General features: G+C 29.7%; 1 protein-coding gene and 2 non-coding genes across 5 annotated transcripts in view; 1 reads left to right on the plus strand and 2 right to left on the minus strand.

Annotated features, from left to right (window-relative positions):
* Window positions 1–15,559, minus strand: part of LOC123258590 (aryl hydrocarbon receptor) — a 142,827-nt gene that overhangs the window by 115,997 nt on the left and 11,271 nt on the right. The gene's annotated exons all lie outside the window — the stretch shown is intronic.
* Window positions 7,539–7,630, minus strand: Trnay-gua. The gene is given in 2 exon segments: window positions 7,539–7,574; window positions 7,594–7,630. It is a non-coding gene; the product is annotated as a tRNA-Tyr (tRNA).
* Trnay-gua lies at window positions 7,782–7,873 on the plus strand. The gene is given in 2 exon segments: window positions 7,782–7,818; window positions 7,838–7,873. It is a non-coding gene; the product is annotated as a tRNA-Tyr (tRNA).

Raw genomic sequence — 15,559 nt, forward strand, 5'->3', positions numbered from 1 at the left:
CATAATTAAAAAAAAAATTTTTTGTGACTATTCAATATTGAAAAACATTTAAAAAACTAATGAGTAATGAAATAAATAAGTATTATTATTACTGTAATAAACCAAATAACCATAAATTCACCCGTCAACTCTGTCCTGACCCCTGACTCTTGAAACGATCCATTAGCAGTCATACGTCCATAGTTAATAGTTCCAGTAGTTTGTAGTTTGCATATATCTTGCTCGTCTTCAAGAAGCTGAGATGTATATATATATACATTCAAGACACAACACAGATACTTCCTCGTCGTGCTAAACTCTTGTCCTTAGAACCTGACTACTTCTCTATTTGCCGATGTAATACACCATACACCTTACCCTCACAACAGAAGCACATCTCACATCTTTCTTCTTGCTTGATATTCACATTCACTCCACCCTCTACTCATATCAACGAAATATGTGTAAGCCTTGAGGCTTCGCACATATTTATCCAGTGGGTGGTTTGTGTTTCAGAAACACGCGAACTATATTAAACCCGATATCTCCTTGACAATTAAATTATAGCAGACGTAAACCCTGGTAAGTCGCATATCGGTATCAGAATTAGTATTTACTATTATATCTAAATCCTCATTTTTTATTTCATAGCAATTTATTATTTTTCAGGTCTGTAATTTACCCACTGGACGTTTTGTACGTTTTTGAAGATATCGGAAGAATGACTGGTCTTATCAAAAAATGCAAAGAGATAACTTTTAGGAAATTTTACCCTTAACGCTGAAAAACATGGTCGGACAAGATGTGTACAAATGTTTTGAGACTTTGGACTAATTTTGTCATCTTCGTTAACGAGTTCTTTAATATTTCTAATGATTTAAAACTTGGTTAATTTATAGATGGTGTTCTAAAAACTGGTCATATACACGGAAAAAAGAAAACTCGGAAAATTACAATATAAAATGTAAAATCGGTCCCGTCGTAATCAAAACTAGAAAAATTACAGTTTGAAATAACATTTTTCTAAATTCAATTTTTTAATTTAATATTCAGAGCTTTCAATGTAAATATTACATTCTACAATGTAATTCTTATAAAGTCTGTAATAATTACAATCTGAAACTGTAATTTTTCCAGTTTTCATCACGAAGCGCCACGTTGCATTATATACTGTAATTTTTCGAGTTTTCTTTTTTCCGTGTAAGTCAAAATTCTGGAAAAATGGCTTTTTTAGCAAAAAAAATTCACTACAATTTTCTACAAAATTGATACTTACATTCATGTCGCTAAATTGCTTTGTTTTGGAGATAGAAGCATTTGAACATTTGAAAATCAAGCTTAATGCATCTCAATTAAAATCATTAATTATCATTAAATTCTCCGAACAGAAACGAGTTTTTTTAACAATCACACAAATGAGGAAAAAAGTAACGATGAAAGATAAAATTAAAAGATTGTTATCGAATGTTTTTAACAAGGTATCGCGATGAATACAATTCCGATTCGGTTGTTCATGAGATTTTAATGGTGACTCAATGACTTTGTGTGTTATATTGAGTTTGATAGGGTTGCAAGATCCTACAAAGGGTTTATAGTGTTAGAGAAGGTACATATGTGTGATATAAAATATATGAACAAGTGTGTGAATAAGCTGGATAGAAGGATGAGAAATAACGAGGCACGCGCTGTCACCTGGCATCCTAGTATAAATCAACGTGCCAGCTGCACGTGCCGTCGGTTCAACTGCAAAAGATGCTCTTACTACAGGTACAGATATATAGATATATAGGTAGACGTTAATATCATCGTAAGAGATGTTATCTCGCTTCTTTCATCATTATCGTATACTGACACGAATAAAATTATATATTTGTATGGATGTGTATATGTCGATAACACATTCGTTTGTTTTATGAAATTTAATGTGGATTGAAGACGATGCTAACAAACGTACTTGCTTCCGTTCTCATGAGGGATCTTAATCAGTTTCATTTACTTCCATTTATATTTCATATTTGATAAGTCTTTTTTAATTCACTTCTTCATTCAGACGCTTTAAATTAATACACAAGTTATTATTTCCAGTTTTAATAAGACATTAAATGGGTATTTATTTAATATTGAGCCATATGTATTTTCAGCTTGCAAATAGAGACATTACTTTTTGATGCATTATTTATTAAAGACATTAATACCCCATACTTGGGAGGTTATATATTTAAAATACATGATGACACTCGTTTTTTATAAAGATAATTGAGTGCGAAGAAACTTTGATCGTTTTTGGCCTAAATTTATTCATTATGAATTTTTTTTATAGGTTGAGATCTTTTTGTAATTAATAATTTACTAGCAACCTTGCAGTCACTACGTGACTGCCGTGACTTGTGTACTGAATAAAAAAAATTTTGCTTTATTAAATAATGAATTTTGTTAAATTGCACTGTATTTTTTTAATTATTGACGTTTTTGAAGATATAAGCTCATCCCGATGTTACGCTCATCAAGACCTTTCACTTGAGTACCCACATCAATTTTTCATATATTTATATATATATATATATATATATGAATATATGAAAAATATATCAAAATGCATGTGAGTACTCAAATGAAAGCTCTTGATGAGTGTAACATTGGGATGAGCTTATATCTTTAAAAACGTCAATAATTAAGAAAGTACAGTGCAATTTAACATAATTAAGAAACGACCTTGTATCTTGAGAACTATTGACATTTTTAAGGATATAAACTCATCCCTATGTTACACTCATCAAGACCTTTCATTTGAGTACCCACATCAATTTTTCATATATTTATATATATTATATATATGAATATGTGAAAAATATATCAAAAATGCATGTGGATACTCAAATGAAAGGTCTCGATGAGTGTAACATCAGGATGAGCTTATTTCTTTAAAAATGTCAATAGATCACAAGATACAAGATCATTTCTTAATTTGGAAAAGGCACAAATTCAAATCAAGACCTTTGCAATGACACTAAATTTTTCTTATTCTCTTAATAACGTAGATTATAGATTAGAAGAAAAACAAGCAAACATATTGTTTGGGTGTTTTTCTAATGTTTTTTCAAAAAATTTATCATCTGTTGGTAATATTGAAGCTTTTATTATATTTTACAATTTATAAATTTAAAACACAGACAAAAAAGCTAAAAAAAAATTTTTTTTTATAAAAAAAAATAGCAAAAGCCGGAACCTAAAATTCTTTTTTTTCGCTAAAATAAATTATATTTTATTTAAAAAAAAAATATTTAGCATAAGCGAAAGTTGTTATGCCACTCAAAAAATTCCTCAAGTTTCAAAATCTTAATAACTGAGTAATTAATAAAGATTTACAGATTTCAGCATAATTAGGGGTTAAAAAACATTAACCTTAACCGCAATAATTTCCAAATTCAAAAAATCTTCAGTAAGTATTATAAAGTAGCGATTTAAGCCTCAAATTTACACTGTTAAGAAAATAACATAATAACCGACTTCACAAAAATAATTTGCATTGAGAAGCATCAAACTTCACACTAATAACGGAGCAGCCACTTCAGAAGTATTTTTCCTGTCCAAGTTGAAACATCTCGTTTGTAGCAGCCTCCCTCCCCTTCAGAGTTTGTGCACATTATGTATATTATCATTATTATAATTAAAATCTTGGCAGCAAAAGGTCTCCGAGCTGGACACTAAGTACGAATAAAATGTAATGTTACATTAAAGGATAAAAAAATGAGACCCGAGGTGTAGTTAACCACGCAAATTACACTCCAGCCCTTCCGGGAAGTGTAAGCAAATATTTTTATAAAGTTCGTCGATTCCGTGCAATCGTCAGACAAATATTATTATAGCACTGTCACATATATAAATTTATATACATACATTCATATTACTTGTGTCGGTAGTTTCATCAAAAAGCAATCGAGTTGTCCAAAAAGTTGCCAAATAATGGGGTAGAAAAATTCGTCTCATTATTTGCACTTAGTATCACGGCGATGCAGCAAGGGTTGATAAAAATATATAACGAGAAGCGATTAGACATTAATTTTGTACTGCAAGTGTTGTAAAAACCACTGACCGCACATTAATGTCTTATCTTTCTACCGGTTTTTATTTTTATGTCATATATAGTTATATATCAAAGGCGATGTGTGTAAAAATATAAAAGCAATGTACTCTCTCGTACTTGATACATATTCCTGTCACCTTACGCGTGTTCAAACGTGACGGAAGTTCCACCCAGTTGAGTTTTATGGCGTTACCGCCCTACCGAGATAGCAAACGTCTATAAATTTATTAAAGGACATAATCGCGAGGCTCTGTTATAAAAAATTACTTAAAAAATATTTAGGTTTTAATAATACGGGGGCTCGTAATTATATACTCTTTTTAACTTCAGTATGAAATATTTTTTTCAGGGGATTATTCATGAAAAAAAATTACTTTATTCAAGAAAGAAATTTTTTTTCCCTTATTTATTTATTTATTTATTTATTAAGTCATAAAATATTAGTCTAGAAAGACTATAAATATTTAAAAAATATAATATATTAAATATTACAATATTTAAATATTACTCATAATAATAGAAATTAATTATTGCCATCATACTATCTAACTTGCTTGAATTAATTCAAAAAATTTATGATTTAAATAAAAATAAATTCAAGTCAAGAGAAAAAGTTATTTGCTATTTAAAAAAAAAAACCTATTTTATAAATAGAGTTTTCAATAAAAAAACAGTCATCAAAAAATCGATTGATTGGTCAGTGAATATACACACATTTATAAACTAAATGAGGTATGTCAATAGCATTAGTACCTCATATATTAGCTATTACATGTTATATATTATCCAGCAGCGAGGTACGGCGGTTATTGCGGAATATGAGGCCTACACATACGAAACAAGCCAACAAAGCTCGATGGAAGATAATGCCACATGCAAATCCGCCAGCCGATGGCTATAAGTACAACAGAGTTAAACATATATTTATATACATATATAAAAAGTAAGCATCAGAACTGCAATCGCCCGACGGACATCATCGTCCGACAAATGATTATTGACTCGTCGATAATATCGAACTTGCTCGGGGTGCATTTGTCAGAGCTTCTGTTTCTAATTTGCATTATCCAGCCCTATTATCTTTGGTCATCTGGAGGTAACTAAACTACTTTTCAATATTCTTACAATTATTCCGATACTTTAAATAAAATTTAATTTTTAGTAATTAATTATTAAAAAACTAATATCTTTCTAAAAAATTATTTTACACATTTAAAATAATTAACAATATACTAGCAACCCTGCAGTCACTATATGACTGCCGTGACTTGTGAACTAAATAAATAAAATTTTGCTTTATTAAATAATGAATTTTATTGAATTGCACTGTATTTTTTTAATTATCAACATTATTAAAGATATAAGCTCGTCCTAATGTTACACTCATCAAGAGCTTTCATTTGAGTACCCACATGCATTTTGATATATTTTTCATATATTTATAAATATATAATATATATAAATATATGAAAAATTGATGTCGGTACTCAAATGAAAGCTCTTGATGAATGTAACATCGGGATGAGCTTATACCTTTAAAAATTTCAATAGTTCAGAAGATACTAGGCCGTTTCTTTATTATGTTAAATTGCACTGTACTTTCTTAACTATTGACAATTTTGAAGATATAAGCTCATCCCGATGTTACACTCATCAAGAGCTTTCATTTGAGTACCTACATGCATTTTTATATATTTTTCATATATACATATATATAATATACATAAATATATGAAAAATTGATGTGGGTACTCAAATGAAAGGTCTTGATGAGTGTAAAATCGGAATGAGCTTATATCTTTAAAAATGTCAATAGTTCACAAGACACAAGGTCATTTCTTAATTATGGATCCAGAGACAGAGCATTTTTGAATGCAGCTTAAATAATTATCATCATAAATTGACTATTGGTGAGAATGATATGAAACCATGAAAAGGCACAACTCCAGATCAAGATTTTTCCAACGATACCAAATTTAACCATAAAAACCCATTTTATCATATAAATACTCTGGCCACAAAATTTAACTTACTCTCTTAATAATATAGATTAAAAATTAGTTTCCTAATTATTCTTTTCAGTGTATCGTTAATAAAAAATTCTCTCAAGTTATCGCTCTATTCAAAGTCCACACTTTCACCCGTACAATAGAGTTCTAAAGAAAATAATAAAAAATACCTGAGTACCAGGTTTGAGAGTTTCATTATGCAGCATAGCAATATATAGAAAAACGGGCGTGGTCCTGGGCCTCACGCACCGACAATAACTTTGTAAAGTCTTATGATATAAACTAGCCGCAACGTCTTACTTAATGAGCGGCTTTATTACCCCCACCGGTGAGTTAGAACACTAAAAAGCCTCCCTTGCATTATATTATATTAATATAACTTAAAACGCGTTATTTAGCGATGGATTTACGAGCGAAGATTGCGCGTAAATGAACGCACATGCTCTTTCGTATCGCGAAGACTATTATCGCACTTTCCGCTTCGGACTCAGATCCACTGATAGCTATTTTTATTTTTTTTCGCATGTAATTGCGCTTTCATATTTTAATCTAATGAAATATCATAAAAGCTTGAAAATTAAAAATAAAATTCGAGGATGCTGGGCTGTATATCAATTTCTTTATTATGATTGTCTGTGTCACATTGACGTTGACGGCAGTCGTTATTGGTGAGGTCATAAATACCGGCATTATGTTTAAAGCCGTCTTCATCGAAGTCATTTATGTACCGGGAATATTTTGCCGACAACGGATAATCTTTTTTTTACGAGACATTTTAAGTAAAATTGAAATTTTCTTGTTTTTAAATTAATTCGCCCTTTTTAATTGCTAATTATTGTTACTTTTAAGTCCGAACTGAAAAAGAGCAGCTCGTAAATAAGGAGACGCTGACAGACGAATATCTTATCAAAAATAATGACCTCGTGATCTTTTAAGTATATCGTAATATAATTATAATTAGCCATTTATTTGAGTTTGTTTGCTTATTATGTTAAGTGTGACGTTAATTAAATGAAACTGAGGGCTAATTTTTTTTATAACGTAAATTAAAAAGAAGTATTTTACACAGAAAAAAAAAATTAACTACAATTGAGAAGAAAATTTTCGAACCAAAAAAATAATTTTGAAAAATTTCATTGTTTTGAATCAAATAAAATTTAGTTTAAGGAATTTTTCTACTCAAATTAAGAAAATCAAGTTCTTCAAAATTATTTACTAGATTCAAGTTAATTTTTTCTTCTGCACTGAAAAAAAAATCTTGACTGGAGGATAAATGTTCTTGGCTCAAGAAAATACTAAAGAAAATTGAAAATTTCTTGAATGAAGTCAAAGTTTCTCAAACTAAGAAAATTTCTTCTTGCTCCAAAATAACTTTTGTCTTCCTTGAAGTTTTCTTGGTGCAAAAATTTTGTTTTTTCTGTGTGTGTATATGTGAAATAAATGAAAACTTTTAGAGGTAAAAAAATTCCTCAAAGCCGGATTTGAACCAGCGACCTATGGATTACTCTTTGAATCTTCCAACTACAGTCCACCGCTCTACCAACTGAGCTATTTGAGGAGCTGGTAGAGAGTTTATTGAATTTATATAATAATTAATCAGTTATTTCGGTTTAATCACACACATGGGTGAGTATTGAGGTCATCGATTAGTGTCGGATGACTGGGACTTTCATAAACAACATCGGGTTTTGAAAAACGGATCAACATCTCCTCAAATAGCTCAGTTGGTAGAGCGGTGGACTGTAGTTGGGATATTAAAAGAGTAATCCATAGGTCGCTGGTTCAACTCCGGCTTTGAGGAATTTTTTGCCGGTATGCGTTGAGGCTCGTTTTTTGGAACACTTTTACACTAATAGAAGAATTTTTTGAAGTTTTAAATTTTAATAAATGATTTTTTGATGTTTTAAATTATAATAGATGATTTTTTGATGTTTTAAATTTTAATAGATGATTTTTTGACATTAAATTATTTAGAAAAAAGTTTATTAATTATTTTCTTTCACTCAATTAACGCTCTTGCGAAATTTCCATTAAAACTTCTCAATAAATCATATTATCGATATCGAGATCCAGGTAAATATATTCACATATGTACTCGGTCTAATTATCCCAGGATTATTATGCTCTGACAATATTTTTCATATAAAAGCGAAAATTTCGAGTCATATTAATTCCACGTGACATTCGTTATTTTCACGAGACACGCGTCCCCGATAATAATCAATATCGAGCATTAAAAGTACCTTGTAATTACAGGTCCGAACTGGTATATATAAATATATATATAAAATGAGAGATGGAATTAAAAGGTGGGGCCTCTTACAAACCACCGGCAGATGCATCACATATATAACATCGCGGTAGAACACGATATAGATAGAGAGACGTTAAAAAATGTGTAAAAATAAATAAGTTAAGTATCAAACTCGCGACTTGTAAAGTAAGTGGAAAAAAAATTGACACGATAACCCCGAGAATGGATACTACACATGGCTCTGGTTATCTCTCTTCTCGATAATTATTATTCGGACAAATTCGGGCTCTTTATAATATTTATATTCATAATATCGCTTGGTTGTCTTGTATATATGTATGTAGAAGAGCCAGAGAGCAGAGAGCAATCCGCTGACCTCCTCGGTCGGAACTCGGAGCGCTAACCTTTTTTAAGATAATATATCCTCCGGGGCGTCGATTAATCATCCTCGTCATTCCGAGAGCGTGGCCGCATCTCGACGTTTATAAATCGCTGGTATTAATTGAGTCGTTGTCGTTGGTATGGGCATGAGGTGTAAAACAAATTCATCGTAATCATTATATATATTTAATCTACTCGGCATGTTGTGTACTTTGTCATACTATTTTTAATCACCTTTTTTCATTTTTATTTGCTTATATTTTATCTTTTGATTATTTTAAGGAATCACGGAAAAAATTACTGTGTAATAGTTGTGTATTTTTATAAAAATTACACGGCTATTTTTTTATTGTATTTACAAAAAATAATTTTTTAATTATAGGTTAATTTTGTAAATAAAATTATCAAGTGTTTTTTGAACACATACAATTTTAGACATTTTTTTAATGTAAAATTTACAAATTTTGTACACAGTAAAAAATTTTGCGTCACAAAATTTTGTGTTAAAAACTTTTATGTTAAATATTTAACACTTTTTTGTGTTGATTTAAGAAAATAAATGTTAAATTTACATATAAAAGTGTTAAATATTTAACACAAAAATTTTTAACACAAAATTTTTTGACGAAAAATTTTTTACTGTGTAATATTTTTCTGCAATAAGTCCAAAATTTGCTGATGTAAATTAAAATTTGTGTTTAGTATTGAAAAACCTTAATAAAATTAAATAGAAAAAAAAATATCAACACTTCCTTATTCCAACAATAAAAATAAATCATCTAAATAATTTCTATCATAATAAATTGTCTATTAAGTTGTTTATCTAAAATTTGTTTAACATTTGAAAATGTTTCATTAAAATCCATAGAGATAATAAGAACGATATAATTTAATAATAATATCGGCGTGAAATAGAATAGCGAAGCCGTTGTTGTTGCCGTTAAATATATTTGTTGATTGCCTTTCCAGAGGTGAATGTGTAGGTGAGATGGTCATTGCGGTTATATATATGGAAGAAAGGCATTAAGATTAAAAGGGGACTGTGTCTTGGACTAAAACCCTCCGTGGAAACATACGATCCTAATTGTTATGACTCCAAGGAGCAATAACTGGATGGTTTATGGTTTATGGGCGAGTTATCCACTCCGTAAGCACCTCAGGCATGCCAATTGTTATGTTTCACCTCCAAGTACAGAGAGAAAGCTTATAATATGTCCTCGCTAAATATTATTTCTATTGATTTTATCGGGTTTGTTATTACCCTTCTTACATGTTATTAATTTATTGTTTATGTAATTACTTTACACCTTTCAAAGGTTTTAATTTTTAATGAGAGCTTTATTTTTATCATTCCATTTAATTTTATTATTATTATTATAAGAAAAAAAAAATTTTTTCTTTTTCCTTAAATCGGCGGTATCATATTTCCAATTTGAGTCCCTCTGAGCCAAATAATTACGAGCGTACCAAGATGGTGTGAAAGCCGCAATAAAACACGTCGGATCTTAATGTGACAAAAAAAAAACTAATATAATATAAAGTGATATGATACCTACATTCTTTACCTTAATATTTTTTAACAATAAAAATAAATATTCCGCATTTTACGTTGGTTCTTTTTTAAAAATTATTTTAAAATCGGTATCCGTTAAGATCCGTCGAGTGACGACGTTTTTATGAGCGGCGCGGATTGTAATTCAAATATTTATACGTGGCGGCAGCGGTGCGTTTGCTGCGTAAAATTTTGGCTTCTCAATAAAAAAAAAAAATTGATACTTGGTTACGAGATCTGGGCAGAAGCAGCCACGACCCGGGGGGATGAAAAAAAAGGGGCTGCCTCACGCTGCGTCAGACCCGTACGTCATCCCCGGGGTGCGAAGGATCGAGACTGGCTCGTGCTGAGCGCTAACTCGTCTCACTTCTTTTTTACCTCCACACTTGTTGTACATATATTTGATATTATATTCAGTTTATTTATAAATTTCATTATTAATATAAAATATAAGATAAAAATAATGAAGGATTCCAGAGGAAGAAAAAGTAATGGAAATCCACGTGCTCATGGATCTTGAGCAATTGTTAAACACAAAGAAGCCGTGCAGTGGAATTTCATGATAAGTACAAGTACAAGAAACATAAACACAACAGAAGCGGTTGTATTGAAAGTACGAAGCACCGAAGGGAAATTACGAGAGGGAGGATCAAAGAATGTAAATATGATGTTACGGGTTGCGAATATGCTCACAATTAAATTTACCACTTGTGTTCTTGTTCTGCTCTCGGGACTTGACTTGTTTTTACTTACGTCCGCCTCTCCATTTGCGATGTAATATGTTGTATGTTTTCTATGCGCGATACTTTGCAATGATATATGTTTTATATAAAGAATAAGAGACAGATATGCACCTGCGTACTTGGCATCTTTTTTTGCAATGGCGCGAGCCAGTTTATTTTTCTTAACTCTTGGGAATTACAAGCTAATTATCGCGGTGTCCTACACCTTGAGGTTCGCATAGATCTGTTTTTTTTTTTTTTTTTTTTTTTAAATTTAATCCAAGTTAACATTAGTGAAAAAAAAACTAATTGATTGAAAAGAAATAGTAAATTTAATCGATATTATGAAGAGAATAAGCAAAATTTTGTGGCCAGTATATTTATATGATAAAATGGGTTTTTATAGTTAAATTTGGTATGAGTATTTAAGCTGCATTCGAAAGTACTCTGTCTCTAGATACATAATTAAGAAATGACCTTCTATCTTGCGAACTATTGACGTTTTTAAAGATATAAGCTCATCTCGATGTTACACTCATCAAGATCTTTCATTTGAGTACCCACATGCATTTTTGATATATTTTTCATATATACATATATATAATATATATAAATATATGAAAAATTGATGTGGGTACTCAAATGAAAGGTCTTGATGAGTGTAACATCGGGATGAGCTTATATCTTTAAAAATGTCAATAGTTAAGAAAATACAGTGCAATTTAACATAATTAAGAAACGACCTTGTATCTTTAGAACTATTGACATTTTTAAAGATATAAGCTTATCCCGAAGCTACACTCATCAAGACCTTTCATTTGAGTACCCACATCAATTTTTCATATATTTATATATATTATAAATATGTATATATGAAAAATATATAAAAATTCATGTGGGTACTCAAATGAAAGCTCTTGATAAGTGTAACATCGGGATGAGCTTATATCTTTAAAAATGTCAATAGTTAAGAAAGTACAGTGCAATTTAACAAAAGTCATTATTTAATAAAGCAAAATTTTATTTATTTATAGTTCACAAGTCATGGCAGTCACATAGTTACTGCAAGGTTGCTATTTAAAACAATTTTTCAATCAAAAATTTCATTTTATAAAAAATTTTTTTTTTTTATATTATTTTTTCTTATATAACTCAAAAGGAAACTAATAAATTTCATTAAAAGTTAACTATACTGTATTAGTACACCAGTCGATCAATCTCCATCATCAAAGCCTCGTTAACTCCTTAATCGAACGATTGAGCCGGTATCACCCAACATAAAAGTTTAAAGCAGGGTTATTCTCAGGTTGAATACAAAGTAAGGGAAAAAATATTCACCGGAGGCGGTTTGATCGAGCGATTATAAACGTAGCTTATTATCTGAGCCAATTTGCGATCGGATCTTGGCAGTATATATACATAACACTGCGCCAGACAGCTCTATAGTGTTATCTACCAGATAAGACGCCCGGAGACTTAGCGGGTTATTTCTCGGGTGATGGCGATTTATATTATGATGATGATGATGATCATCATCATCATTGTCGCCGGCTACACTAAATGTCATTAAGATTCAACGGTTCAACTAGAGACGATACCAGTTAAGCTAACCGGAAGTGCTTTACTCATTAACCGAAACACGTCGGATCGTTCCCGATAAACGCGTCCGCCGCTCTTTTCTCGGGTCTGATGCGTGCTGTCTCTTGCACTCGCACTTTACTCCTTTTATTTCATTATTTTTTCAGCAAAAATGCCTATATAAATATATATTAAATAAAAATGTGAAATGTAATTATAATTATAATGATACGAAGATAATTTTGGACGTTCAGACGCTTATTACTTACTGCGACACATACAAGATTATATATATCTTGTACATGATAAAATACGTGCGATCGAGGAGAATAAGAACAAGTAAGTCTTGGGCGCCACCTGCCTTCTGCACCTCACTTTTTGCTCGGATCCTTCCGTCTACCAAAATTACGCTTCTAAAGAATAAAACATTTTCTTCTTGACATTACACCACTTATTCTGTTGTGTGTATCATTCGCGACGACATGTAATGCCCATTACTTTAATTTCGCAAAAAAATTTGGGATTTATATGTCAGCAAAAGCCTCAAGCCTAAACCTTAACTTAACAAAAAATTTATCCGTGAAATTTTGGCTTGTATAATTTTTCTTGAATTTGCATTGATAAAAAATGTTTATTAAATGTTAATAAATTTATTTATTTATTTTTTAAGCAATTATTTTTAAACTCTAACAATATTTTTGTTAAAAAAAAATAAATTTAATGGTAGTAAAAAATTTTATATTAAAAAAAATAATTTTTTATTAAAAAATTCGTAAAATATTTGATAAAAAATTGAATAATTAATTGAAGAAATTTAATTAATAAAATAAAATTTATTAATTGAAATATCAGAGCTTAAAAATTGTTTAACTGTTAATAAATGATTAATAAAATCACTTAAGTTAAAAAAAAAAATTTATTAACAATTATTAAAGCTCATTAAACTTAAACAAACCTTTTTTATCATAAAATAAGCTTATTTTTGTATTTTCACATCGATTTTTTTTATAAATAAAAGGGAAAGTAATTTTTTGTCACAAAAAAATAAATTTAATGATAGTAAAAATTTTTTTATTCAAAAAAATAATTTGTTATTTAAAAATTCATAAAATAATGAATAAAAAAATTTAATAATTTATTTAATTAATAAAATAAAATTTATCAATTAAAATATTAGAGCTTAAAAAAATTTTTACAACTCTTGAGCTGATAAAAAAATTGTTTAGCTGTTAAGAAATAATTAATAAAATTATCTGAAGTTAAAAAATAATTTATTAACAATTAATAAAGCTCATTAAACTTCAACAAACCCTTTTTATCATAATATAAGCTTATCTTTGCATTTCCACATTGATTTTCTTCATAAATAAAAGGGAAAGTAATGCATAAAAAATGAGCAACTTGAAATTGGGTATAATTGAACCGGGGCCACGAGATTCCGATACGAAACCAGTTCGTCTACATCGCACGCGTCCTTCTTTTATATCACACACACAACACACATATCGAATCTCTTGATGCAAGATTTCGCAGATCCAGTCGCGTGTTATACGCACTCGTACGCACTTTTGTTGGACGGACTGCAGTAAACAATCGGAGGATTAATCTCCCAATAAATTATAGACGTTTATAATTCTATTTAAATTTAAATTTATAATCCGAATTTACAAAAGGACTACATTTAATTAACGATTAATAAGGACATAATTTAGTGAAGGTGTTTATTTGTAAAATTGTGTCATTCGTGCCGGTAATGACGTCCAAAATCTAACTGGGTAATAAAATAAAAGTGAGAATTCGCCGGGTTTAAATTTATTCGCGATGCAAATATCTCCTGATTAATTCTGTCATTTATTGTCCGTTTAAATAAAAACACAGAGCGTATACCTCTTAATGTACATATTACTGATTTCTTTGTTCTCTGTTGTTTCCGGTGCAAAATATGCTAAAATTTTAAAATGTACATGATACGTATTTATAAGCACACATATTTATAAACATAAAGTATACGCGGAGAAGTTTAAAGAATAATAAAACTGAAAGAGTCACGGAGAAAAAGCGTGTAAGAGGGTAAAAAACTCCCGATAAGACGATGCAGATTTTTCATGGCGCTATTATATATATATTATATTATATTTGAATTGGAAATACGCCGACGGTGACTTCCGTCGAATTCTCGTGAGAAAAAAAAATATAATTTAATTCAATATTATTTATAAAATGATGCATTTTAAACTTGTTAAACATTAACACATATAAGCATTAACATAAACTTTATTATGCGTGCAAATATTTATTTAATAAGCTATTAATCAACGCTCGAATTACACTTTTCTTATTTTTTACCTCAAACTAAAAATAAAAAGTTATAAGAAATAAAATTAATTGATACAGTCCCGGCGTGAGGCAATTAATTACCGATATTAATTAACGGTTTGAATTTAAATTCACACATTCAACATTTAATGTATAATTGGACTGTGAATGATGTGCAAAAAATTACAGTGTAACTTGCTGCTGACGGATTACTTTGCTTGCCTTGGAATCGCGAATTTTTCAGACGATAAATATTAATTCGACGCGATGAAAAATAATTTCTTTTTTAATTTTATAAACTCAAAGTATGAATTATCATTTTTTATAATAAAGTTCGAGAATTTTTTTCTTGAATCAAGTTAAATTTTTTTATTGTAGTATCTTTTATTTTTTCTTAAAAAATTTTATTGATAAACAACAAAGATTTTTTTTAAATTACTCAAAATAAAAATAACTGATTTAATTAGTGAAATTTATTAAATTAATTAGATAAAATTTTCAGTCACTAAAATTATCAAAAATGTCGCGCTTAAAGAGCCAAAAATTAACGACGATAATAATAACTCTAAAGGCAGACATTGAAAAAATTAATAAAAAAAGGTGATTGAAGTTTATGCCGTAAATGCACACACAAAGCTTACAATCGAACCCTGCAGTTAAATGCACGCGGCTGGAAATATCATT

The sequence above is a fragment of the Cotesia glomerata genome, linkage group LG2 (genome assembly GCF_020080835.1).
Source record: "Cotesia glomerata isolate CgM1 linkage group LG2, MPM_Cglom_v2.3, whole genome shotgun sequence".
Taxonomy (NCBI): Eukaryota; Metazoa; Arthropoda; class Insecta; order Hymenoptera; family Braconidae; genus Cotesia; species Cotesia glomerata.